Source organism: Astatotilapia calliptera, chromosome 12, assembly GCF_964374335.1.
Source record: "Astatotilapia calliptera chromosome 12, fAstCal68.1, whole genome shotgun sequence".
NCBI classification, from domain to species: domain Eukaryota; kingdom Metazoa; phylum Chordata; class Actinopteri; order Cichliformes; family Cichlidae; genus Astatotilapia; species Astatotilapia calliptera.
The window spans coordinates 8,534,672-8,544,229 of NC_137433.1; the positions used below are offsets into that span (position 1 = coordinate 8,534,672).

Sequence of the window (9,558 nt, forward strand, 5' to 3'; positions counted from 1 at the left end):
TAATTGGATAACCCAAATTGTCACTAGGTGTGAATGTGCAAATGAAAGTGAGTGCGAATGGTTGTCTGTCCCTGTATGTTGGCCCTGCGACAGACTGGCGACCTGTCCAGGGTGTACCCCGCCTCTCGCCCTATGACAGCTGGGATAGGCTCCAGCGCCCCCCGCGACCCTGAAAAAGGATAAGCGGAAGCGAATGGATGGGATGGATGGATGGATGGATGGATGGAAGACAGTGTACATCACTGTCACAGCAGCATCTGTTTTCATTCAAAGGCTTTATGGCTTTTCCTATAATACCCGGTGGGCTGCTCTCTAATCAAAATGCCCAGGCTGATTTTTTTTCCCCCCAGTCCAGCCCTGGGCACGACACACAGGGCTGGACTGTGTGTCGATAAGTTTTATCGTTGCTAGATAGCAGGGAGCAGACGACTGAGTTTATTAAACTCCACCAAAATAATTAGCAAATTTCATTAAAATTTAATAAACTATCATCTTGTCTTTATTTTTAGTTAGCACATACCTTAAACACTTAAAGCTGTAAGCAAATGATAGTTATATAAGAGCAGATGCATGCTGGTGCAATAAGCTGTACGTTTTACGTCCAATGGATGATGATCTGACTAGTCGACTATCAAAATAATCATTTGTGGCAGCCCTTAAAAATAAGGACTTGAGCATTAACAACACAAAAAGTCTTTGTGATGGCCGGTACAGAAATTTCAAGTCAAGCAAATATTAAACAAAACAAGATGATGGAAAACAGTACAGACTAAACTGTAACCAATTAAAATTTAAAGGTCACTGAAAGTTTACTTAAATGCACTTTTGCAGTGAAGACAGTAGATATGGATCTAAGCCTTTTGCAGCCCTTTCACTCTGCAAAATCTTCTTTTCATGAGTCCGTTAGTCATGTGTATGAGGGCTAGAGTGGCTGTCACATCAGCTGCAAATGGGGACGGCAGTATCATTAATGTGCTAGTTAAGTCCAAAAGTGTGTGTTGCCAGCTTGCTAGACTCTGAGCTTGGAAAAAGAAAAAGGAAAGTATAAGAGTATTGCATTTTCACATTACTCTCATATTACTCTGTCCATTTGCACCTAAAGGACAAAGGTCAGTCTTTCGAGGATGCCAATGTTCACATTTTGGACAGAGAAGACAGATGGTTTGAAAAAGGAGTGAAAGAAGCCATTTGTCTATGTATTTTAACACACTGTAAACCCCAACAGTCTACCTGACTTATAAAGTTTGTGGATATAACAATTAAAATTCCTCACAAAGTTGAAACAACTTAAAACTTTTCTGTTCGGTTAACGATTCAAACAGTTATAATTGTACATGGCTTAGAAGTTAAGAGTAAATACTGCTTTCTTAATTATGATTTTTGAGTAAATGTTTTTTTCCGAGCTCCGCATGTGTACGTCATGACGTCATGACGTTTTCTCTCTAACCTGAACGACGTTGACAGAAAATTCTGTTCAATATGGCTGCCCTTCTCGAGCGACTGGAGAACACATTTGGAGAAACTTGTAAGTAAAACTGAACCTTCGTTATGTTTATTTTTTCCGTAAAAAAGCAAGTATATTAATATGTTGCAGCCAATAACTTGTTTTCGAATGCGCTGTTGTGTTAAAAAGCACAGACCCAGGTGGTGAATAGTTGTTCGCGGTTGTTCGCGCTCTTTTACAAACATAGATTATGTCGTCAGTTTTACAGTTTTAACCGATTAAAACACAGTTTTACGAAGAATCACACATAAAGAAAGGGTCTTAGTGATATTTTAACGACCCCTTGCCAACGCAAGAAAGTTGGCGTTTTTACAACAGCAGCCTCATTGTTCGGCAGGTTTTTTTTTTTCTTCTCATTAGCATCATTCAAAAGTGACTCAGCTAGCAGTGGCAACTTCTATCTAAAACAATTGAAATATAGCAAGGTGTTGTATATTTAGTGTGCTGATAAGGTTTTCAATATTTTTATTTTTTCTTCCAAGGCTGAAGGCCAAAGACAAAAAGACAGAAGAAAAAAAAATTCAGACTGCAATTAATTTCAGGTGGAGACAGTAAACACAGGTGAGTTGAAAGATCTATTGAAGAAACCATTCATTAAGTCCCTTAAGGTGAAGATTTCATATATTGATAATGATAAAATTAACACAAATTAAAAGTTTCACTGATAAACACACAATTTTTCCTTGCTTTGAACCCCATGTTCTATATAGATCACAGCTCTGATCTGGAGAACACTATTTTAAAATACTGTGTAGGGTTTTTGTCAAATGATTAAGAAACATACTCTCTGTCACAAGAGACAGAAAGGTTGTATCTTAAAAGAAAAGTCTCCAAAATTTAGTAGAGTCTGATGTCATGCAGTTTCATAAACATGTATTCTCCCCAAAGAATGACACCTGAAAACTTTGCGTTAAATGAACTTTTCTTTTCCCTTTTTAGGAGGCGCCTGATATCAACGTGAAACGCACTGCAGTACTTCGTGCCCTTCCTGTATACCTGCGGGGGGAGGACCCAGAATTCTTTTAGACATGTAATGTAAGTGTATTTTTGCATTACTTAAATTCTGCCAGTAAGATAAAATGCTATGGATTTTTTTAAATACAATTTAATACCCTAGCAGCTACCAAATTGTACAAACAAAATACCCTCTCTGTAGAAAACCCACACACACACAGGTCAGGAGCAGGGCACAGGCGTATCACAGCACTATGGCTATGCTGCAGGTGGCCCAAAAACCAGGCTGAAGTCAAGATTTAGTTTCTTTTTGAGATAAAGTCATGAAATAAAAAATTACTTTTTTTTTAGAAAAATAATAAAAATACAAATTATGTAATGCAAGAAGCTAACACGTTAATGTACATTTTTCAAAAAAAGTAGAGTACCCTAACTCGTTACAAAGTAACCCACTACACTGCTGAATGTTTTGCTAGATGCTTGTCACATTCTCTCAAACCAACCTTACTTATTTAATTGGGGCGATCGTGGCTCAAGAGTTGGGAGTTCGCCTTGTAATCAGAAGGTTGCCGGTTCGAGCCCTGGCTCCGACAGTCTCGGTCGTTGTGTCCTTGGGCAAGACACTTCACCCGTTGCCTACTGGTGGTGGTCAGAGGGCCCGCTGGTGCCAGTGTCCGGCAGCCTCGCCTCTGTCAGTGCGCCCCAGGGTGGCTGTGGCTACAATGTAGCTGCCATCACCAGTGTGTGAATGTGTGTGAATGTCTGGATGACTGAATGTGTAAAGCACTATACAAATACAGGCCATTTACCATTGATACTGTGTCTATTCCAGGCGGACGCATTGGATGAGTCGACCCTCATTGACACTCCAGTTGCCCTTCTCACAGTGGTTACCGACGGCGCTTCCCAGTCCAGTCCATTTTACTTCCTCAAGCATGGCTGTTTTGGTGAAAGGTGACTAGGTGATGCGTGATATTCCCAGATTTGCAGATGCATTTGCTTTATTGTTTGGCTTGATCTATGCTCTGCATTTAGACTACCCCAGGAAGCTGGTTCACACATTTGCCTTAGTCCAAAATATCTTCATGGGGCTTGATGACGGCAAACCCCTGAAACCCCTGCCTACATGCTCTTAAGGAATATAAGGCAATGTTTGTTAGGACACGCACTCTGTTACTGAGCACTTTGTTTGAAGCACTTTAAGCACTTTAAGTTTACTACAGGCTTTGGGTGGATTTAACTCCATCAGTTTACCTAATTTTCCTATACTTGACTGCCTTATCTGGTTATTTGGAAGCTGATCATCTTTGTACCCATTTTAAAAAATTGTCTTTCATTTCTATTTAAAAAAAAGTGATTAGTATTTGACTTTTTGTTTTGCATTTTTGTGTATTTTGAGAAAGATGCAATTAGGACTGATGTCGTCCTTTGTGAGTTTATAAAAAGATAAATGTTCTACACAGAATTTATAATGCTCACTTTATGGTGCCGATGTCCATGTTAGTTGTTTTATAAAAACATTTGTGATGTTTTAAAATTTTCATGAAAAAATGTTAAATAAACAAAATGTAAAGTAACTGAATTTCCATACTTTTTTTTTTTTTTTAGTAGTCTACACTCACAACATATCTTTTAATTAATAATCAGATAATTTGAGTTTAGGTTGTAATATAATTGCATTGTGTTGCATCAAAATAATAAACTACAAGAAACACAAAAATATTGAAATTAAAGTATACAGTCTTTGAGTAAAGCTCAATTAATAAAATATAAAATATAATTTAAAATTTTTAGGTTAACAATAAATACAAATTTTGAGTACCCCATACTTAGAAGATATGAGTTTTTGTACTTAAATCTTTTGAGGTAATCAGTTTCCACAAAAGTTTTAAGTTCAGTCAACTTGTTCGGGTTTACAGTGCAGAGGGGGTTGCAATAATCTTCTCATGCACCTTAACGCCCACTCACACCTTGCTTCAGCTGATCTTAGTAAGTCACATGACCTTGACTCGTGTGATGAAGCACATGATCAACAGTGGGTTAACGACCCCCTTAAGGGAAAACTCCCACTAGAGCTTAAATACCAGGGACTCTCCATCATTTGGTCTTTGAACTGAAGAAGCTTCTCGAATGAGATGTGAAAAGTCTTGAAGAAACTTTAAAAAGTCCAGACGCTTTTCTTTCCAAGCTCCTTAGACTGCCGTTACCATGACTGAGAACCGACAGATATATTCATATTACTCACTTGCTTCCAGTAAAAAGAGATTAACAGCCAATGGCATGATGGATTTCTAAGGCTAGGATTTGTAGTTAAAGGATAATGACTCATTATCCCAAATATAAATATGGAGGTTCAGGTAATCTATATGTGTTCAATAGATTTTCGGCTTCAGCATGCTAGCATGTCACCAATAACGTTTGTGTAGTTTACTAAAGATTAGATTAAGTTTATAACACTTCAGGTCATTGCATTGGAGGCTTAGTGTTACAACTGTAGCTCTACAACTGAACAATGAACTTGTGCACATCCTCTGTCATCTCATACAGAGATTTGTTGTCTTTAATAAACAAAGGGTCACATAAAACTGACTTTCTTAATTACTATTACTGATATCCAGCTGTGCACATAGCTTTGTCATGAATAGGATGTAATTTTATATCAGTGAGCTGAATGGGAATTTGTTTGTTTTTCTTTTATAGACTTAAAAAAGAACACGTGTCTTTATTAAAGCAATATCTCACTTATTTTTTGGTAATGCGCAGAACACTGGCAGCAGAATGAAAAGCACCTTTCAATGTATGCTCTTGTCTAATAAAAAAAAAATGTCCACACATATTGTCTTGATGCATGCTCAATCTTCCGGGTAAGGAATCCTCAAAAGTTGACCTTGTTCATTTGGATGTAGGCTTTTCATTGGGAGAAATGGTTCGTCACTAATCCAAGTGACTTCTATGCTACATCTAGATGAACAGAATCCAGCTGTTGTAGGAGAGAGCAGTGTGTCATTAATCAGTATGGTATGAATCATCATTAATTTGCAAATTCTGAACACGCTTTTTGCTTTCCATAATAATTAGTTAATACACCTTTCAGCTTTTCATGTATTTTTTAAACAGTTAAACACTTGGGACTTCTGTTTCTTAAATTCTTAAAATATTTTGGGTGCTCAACATTGTTACTATGCCATAACAAGTATTTCCATCTTTAAAGTTGGCGTTGCATATATGAAAGGAAGACATAAACCCACGGAGAATAAACATTTTGTTCCTCTTTGTGTTTTACTTTCATGCCCTCCGCGAACAGAAAAGCAAACCGACACGGCTGCTCCCTGGCTTCTTCACGTCTTACATACACTGTCTGTTGTGTGACTTCACAGTAAATTGCCTTATCTTATCCGAAAGTGACAAAATGTGAATGAGTCGAGTCTGCCTGAAAGCTGTTCACAGATAAAGCCAAGTCAGCCTTGCTGTGACACTGACACACAGTAACCCTTAAAAATGTCATTTTCTCTTACAGTTCAGTCAGCTTAAATGCTTATTGCCTTAATGCGTTGACAACATCGTCGCATCTTGAGTGAATTGCATTCCCCCAATGAATCAACTGAAAGAATGGCCACCATCTGAATGCATCTCTGTAATTCTGTCAAAAAGGAAGAATTCAATTATTTTCTGACAAATGGTGTTGTGTGTATCAGTAAGGGTTGGATTTCAAATCAATATGTCTCTGTAGTTCAGTCAGCAGTGGCAATTAGTTTTCTGCTGCATTCATAAGCAGGAGAGATTTAGTAACATCCCGCTTTAACGTCACATCTTTGCACTGGGGATAATAAGTGTTTTTCCATCTGCTGCCAGACAAAGGACTCCTTTTCTCCAATCATGATTCGTTGGGACTGCTTCTCCCCTTCAGCTTCAATTATTATTAACATGATCCTGATGATGACAGGTGACTGGAAGCTGTTCATATTGGGGACACTGGGCACTAAGGTACAAATGTTTTTATTAGCACTGTTAATGTGCAGCATGTCTTTAAGCTCAGTTTTTAAAACCTTACAATCTAACTTCCTTCCTCTCATCACCACCAACAGGTCTCAGTAGATGGCCGCCCCTCCCTGTGCCTGGTTCTGCCTGAGGTTTTCTCTTGTTAAAAGCACGTTTTTCCTTCCCACTGTTTAGCCTATAATATAAAATGCATTGATGTTAGTGTTGTGATATGGAACTATATTTACTAGGGACAACACACAAGCGGTTTAAGGCCTGGACAATGGCTGAAAATAAATCACTTCATCCAGCTCATAATTTTATAAATTCTGCACTCAGAAGTCTCCAATATCCTTGAAACTCAGATGCTGCGCATCTTATATGGAATGATCTTTATATCATAACTCGCACAGGACTTATGATATAAAGATCATTCTAGATCATTTTACGTCACTCGTTTCTTCACTTTTTCCCGACACGCTTGTATTTAAATCCGGCTCCCTCGTCTCTCTGTGTACCTGGCGTTTATCAATCCATTTGCTATCTTCAGAACATCTGGCCCCCTTCCTTCTTTCACATAATGGTATGAACCCAGTCTGTCTTTGCATGTCATTGACCAGCTAACCCAACTTTGATAACCCTACAAACATTTCTACATTTTAGTTTCTGTCTTGATTTATGTTCAAACTAATAGCAGAATCTCATATTTAATTTTTTTTATTTTTATAAATCAGTCAGAAAATCTAGTTTTATCCTTGGTTATGAGACCATTACAACCAACAATGACAAAAAAAATAAACTAGAAAAACAAGGAATCGCTTTAATCTTTATCATTTACTGTATCAAACCCCACTGAGCTCAGACTCATTTGTGATGCACCTTTATGGTAACAGCTGGGCGACTCACTGTAGGATATTTGTGCAGTCCATATGTCGTGGTACAGTACACAGCGTCCGTGTTGCATATGGTGCCCTGAAACTCTAGACTCTAGGGTGGTTCTGTGTTGATGCAATATGCTTTAGGCAATGTCACCCAGACTATCACTGTAATTCTCATAAAAACAATGGACAATACTGGTCCATTAACAATGTTCAGCTAGTGTGAGGCATGCAAATAAACCCATCAAACCGAGAAGGCCATACTTGAAATTACCCAGTGAGCACTTGACAAATTACAAACCTAAAAACTGCCCGTATTTGATATGATTACAGATGTTTTTACTTATATTTGAACAGTGACAGCTATTCAGTGCACAAAGGGTTTTGAGGCAAGGTCACTTTCATAATAACTGCAGTGTAAGTGGCAGTGCTGGAGGTATTTCCATCATTTACTGCTTTCATTTGGTTTATAAGAGCATTGGAATGGGCAGCGCTATAATTTCTGATGTGGGGGAATGGATGAGAATGACCCATATATTACTACACTCTTCTACGGAGTGTCAGGATTGCAGACAATGTGTTTTTCAAGAGTAATTACTTCCAGCAAGTGAAACTGACTGCAGTTGAAGTTGAAGATGTAGCGGGCACTATCTAAAGCCCTTTACGTCACCTTGATAAATGCCTGGAAAGCTGTCCAATATCACTCAAAGACTAGTTTTTCTCGTTTTCCACTAAAGGCTGTGAATGCCCTTGTGCCAGTGGCTGGCAACTTTTGCTCCATTTACTATCTGAGAAAACAGTCCCAATTCTGAGAATGATTCTGTTAACTTTATGAACAGAGAAAACAGTGGGTTATTCATCATTTCTCACCACTGAGAAATCATTTCAGAAATATTGCAATACCTTTGGTCTTCATGGATGCATGATCCAATTACCTTCTGATGAGATGGCTGAATAGAACTGAGGAATTGAAGTTGAAATGTCAAATGAGATCATGCTGAATGTCTGAACAAGGACAGGGCAGAGAGAGAAAACTCACTGACATACACAGCAGTGCCTGACAGTGAGACGTGTCTCTTGACAGGGAATATTTTAAGATCTTACTACTTAACCTTTAAAATGTGGAAATATATGAGGGGCCATATTCATCATCAGGTGATGGCCACCATATGCCTGCCAGTGTCAAAGGACAATGACATGTCATATATGGCGCATTTACAATTATAACATTCATGCATTCACTGTAACTTTTTGCTGACCTTGTTGATTATTTTCATTTCGTCTTTAAAAATAAATTTTCTCCAGCGCTGTAAGAGCTTTGACAAGGCTGAGTTTTCACTTTTATGATTTAAAGTAAATGAATTTTCTTATTAAATTCCCCCATGATGTTAATTCATATATTACTACAAAATGAAACAAAATATAGTTTGATGTTGAACACCTTCTCAATGCCGGGATCAGCAAAATGTACAAATTTTATTGTTTGTGCAATTCCTTATTATGTTCTTCTGAGTTTTCTTTAGATACTAATGTTTTTTAAGCTTTATCATCTCTCCATTCATTTTTTTTTTTACCACATATCATCCTGCTACAGAGTCGGCTCTTTGTCTGCATAATAGAAACTCTGATGGACTGAGGTGTAGCATGCATTAATGCAGCACAAACAAGTGCAAGTAAGTCATCATTGGTGAACCTAACCCTACTCCTGAACCCTAACCATATATTTTTGAGATGAATAAAAAGTACTTTTATGGGGGGGGAGGGAAATGAAGAGCTAAAACAATATTGCAAGAAAACATACAACTACCAATAAGAGGTGAGGTTCGCTAACAGTCACTGGCCGAGTTAGTATTAATGGCTCAAATGGCTTTTCCTTCTGTCAATTCTTTCTCCTTCCCCTTTCTTGTATTTCCCTTCTCTGTCATTCTCTGTGATAAAATGGTCATTTGAAGGTTATTTTACTTTATGCCACTTTACAAGCTGGGGTCACCCTTAAGGGTTTTAGTTTATGTAAATGTAGTCACTATTAGATTTAGAAATAGCATTATTTCAATCCATGCCGCTGGTATGGATGACTTGATCCTGATATAGAATCAGTTCGTTAAAATACACTGTAGATGTGATATAATAAAAACCTTGCGAGAATGATATAATATTAGTAAAAGTTTTAATTTGTCCAGTCCCTGCTTTAAAATGTCACATTTCTGGAAGTTAACTTCAGTTTGTGGTTAATTTCGTCACTCT

General features: G+C 37.8%; 1 long non-coding RNA gene across 1 annotated transcript; it reads left to right on the forward strand.

Moving 5' to 3' along the window:
- The first annotated feature begins 1,428 nt into the window (after nucleotides 1-1,428).
- On the forward strand, nucleotides 1,429-4,035 carry LOC113033483 (uncharacterized). Its single transcript, XR_003274033.2, has 4 exons — nucleotides 1,429-1,525; nucleotides 1,987-2,065; nucleotides 2,444-2,539; nucleotides 3,291-4,035. It is a non-coding gene; the product is annotated as an uncharacterized LOC113033483 (long non-coding RNA).
- The last annotated feature ends 5,523 nt before the right edge of the window (nucleotides 4,036-9,558 follow it).